The sequence below is a fragment of the Gastrolobium bilobum genome, unplaced genomic scaffold (assembly GCF_033153095.1).
Source record: "Gastrolobium bilobum isolate Gb01-03AN ecotype WA unplaced genomic scaffold, APGP_CSIRO_Gbil_v1 utg46591, whole genome shotgun sequence".
NCBI lineage: Eukaryota > Viridiplantae > Streptophyta > Magnoliopsida > Fabales > Fabaceae > Gastrolobium > Gastrolobium bilobum.
Genome location: NW_026899873.1, coordinates 87,286 through 90,229, shown reverse-complemented (window position 1 = coordinate 90,229; position 2,944 = coordinate 87,286).

The window sequence follows — 2,944 nt, the reverse complement described above, 5'->3', positions numbered from 1 at the left end:
GTGATCAACACAACAGCGTGAAAAAACAAAACATGATATCTATGCCTATCTAGTTCGAACTTCATTTTAATGGGTTATTCAATGGTTTTATATTTTTTTATTAAGTTAGTGTTATTATTTAATTTGGTATATATATATATATATATATATATATATATATATATATATATATATATATATATATAAACTATAGATATATATATATATATATATTTTATTTTTTATTTTTTATTTTTTTATTTTTCTATTTTTTATTTTTATTTTTATTTTTATTTTTTATTTTTTTGGGGGGGAGTCATTGATTTGATCGAAAGAAAGAAAGAAAGCTAGAAGAAAACATTCAAGTCAGATTCAATAAATCGTTCAGAAGGAATAGATGATAACGAAAAGGTAACCATTTTTGTGATTTGATTGAAGGGTGAGAAGAGAAGAGGGTTTTTCTTGGAGAAGATAAGAAAGAGTTATAAAATGAATCCCGCCGAGAACCATACAATTCGCCAGATACACTAGCAGAAAAGACTAGGTCTAATTAAGATGGGGAGTGGGGAGTGAAACGGTGCTTTCTTGAAGGTAGGGAATCATCATGCATCAAAAGTTTTCTTGCGTGATAATGGGGAGTGGGGGTTCTTCGGAAGCTTCGGGTAGTGTCAAGAGTTTGGGAGAGGTTGTTTCTGGAAAGGATCCTAATGTTTTGATCTAGGTAGACAACACAGGCACTATCAAGTTGCCTTTGGTTTTGCATGGCCAAAACGGTAGGGAAGGACCTTTGGAGTTGTCTGGTTATGAACTAACCCTGAAGGAGGCCAAGGCTAAGGACAAGGGTACTGACAGAAATCGTGTGTCCTATATGGACAAAGTACTATGTTTGAACGGAGACCATGATGTTACTGAATGCGAAGAGGATGAATGGGCCTCTGGACCATCAAACCGGAGTCAAGCAGAGGGCGAGAGAGACCCTCTGTGCCCAACCTACGTCTTTTCCCGAGAACAGCATAAGGTGGACTGTAAACAATGGAGTAATGCTTTAATCATTAAGCTGATGGGTAAAAATATACCATCGAGAATCCTCATAACCAGACTGTTGTAAATAGTAATTATGTAGTCATTTATTAGTAATTATGTAGTCATTTATTGCTGTTGTAAATAGTAATTATGTAGTCATTTATTAGTAATTATGTAGTCATTTATTTGTATTTATTTAGTCTGTTACTTGTATATTGGGCCAAGCCCATTAGGTCAAAATTAGGTCAAGAAGTCTCTATAAATAGAGACCCCTATGTACAGATTCAAATACGATTTAATAATATTTCAAATACCCTTTTATTTCAAGTTGGTATCAGAGCTCTCGATCCTGAGGGCTCTGCTTCCGCGCCTATTGTCTTTAGAACAAGAACCTTTTATTCTTTTAGTCTCTCGCTGCCATCAGCCGCCACCGGATTTTTTCCGGGGACCTCTTGGACCGAGAAGATCTCTGTTATACTGGATCTCTGTTACTGTTCATCGTCTCCATTATTCTTCATCACAAGACAGCATCTTTTCATCACGATTGGACCCTTTCCCGGTGGTTTTTCATCCTCTTTCTGGATCTGTGCTCCTCTCTTTGATCGGACATCGTTTGGTATTTATTTGTGATTTTTTGGCTTCTTCGAGCTTTTCTTTGACCATTTTCTGTGCAGTATGGCCTCTTCTCAAAGGAGTTCTTTTTCAAAATTTTATGATGGTACCTCTTCTAGACCTAAGAGAGATGATCGATGGTGTTCTTATTGTAAAAGAACAGGTCATATCAAGGATTTATGCTTTCGCCTTTATGGAAAGCAATCTGTCTTAGAAAAGATGGCAAAGTTGCGTGGTCAAGCGCATTTTACTTCCTCTGAAATAACTCCTACACCTAATAAGACCCAACCTGCATTTCGTCCAGATGAGTTGGAACGGCTCCGAACCATTCTTGATTCTATGAGTAAGCCATCTGATACTAGTGCTTTGACTATGACTGGTATGAGCTCCAAAACTTATTCTTTCCTTTCTTCATGTAATGATTTTAAACATTCTTGGGTTGTTGATTCTGGTGCTACTGATCATATGGCTTGTTGTGCTGACTCCTTTACCTCTTATCATCCGACCATTGGAACTCATACAATAGCCGTAGCTGATGGCTCTCATACATCAGTTGCGGGTTCTGGTGACATAAACTTACAGCAGTCCTTACATCTTAAGGATGTTCTTCATGTTCCTAAACTCTCCACGAATCTTCTTTCTATTCATAAAATTACAAAAGATTTGAATTGTACTGTAACCTTCTATCCTACCCATTGTATTTTTCAGGATCTCGCCACGGGGAAGACGATTGGTAGTGCTAAAGAGCAAGGTGGGCTGTACTATCTGGTGTCACAATCTCCTGCAAATAAAGTAACAAATCACATCTTGATGTCTCATGGTCAATCAACTGCTGATTCTTTGATTTGGCTTCATCATAGGCGCTTAGGTCATCCTCCATTTAGTTTACTCAAATCTTTATTTCCGTCATTGTTTTTGTCTAAATCTGTTGAGTCTTTTCATTGTGATGTTTGTGAATTTGCTAAGCATCATCGTGTGTCTTTTCCTTCTAGTATTACTAAGAATGTTGAACCTTTTGATCTTATTCATTCTGATGTTTGGGGTCCCTCTAAAGTCCCTCATGGTTCTGGAAATAGATGGTTTGTTTCTTTTATTGATGATTGCACTCGTGTAACTTGGGTGTACTTAATGCGTGAAAAGTCTGAGGTACCACAACTGTTCTTTCAATTTTATAAAATGATTGAGACCCAGTTTGGTAAAAAACTCAAGAGACTTAGAACAGATAATGGTACTGAATATGTTAATCATAGCTTTTCCCAATTTATAAGAAATAACGGTATGATTCATGAACTTACTTATGTTGACACCCCCCAACAGAATGGGGTTGCTG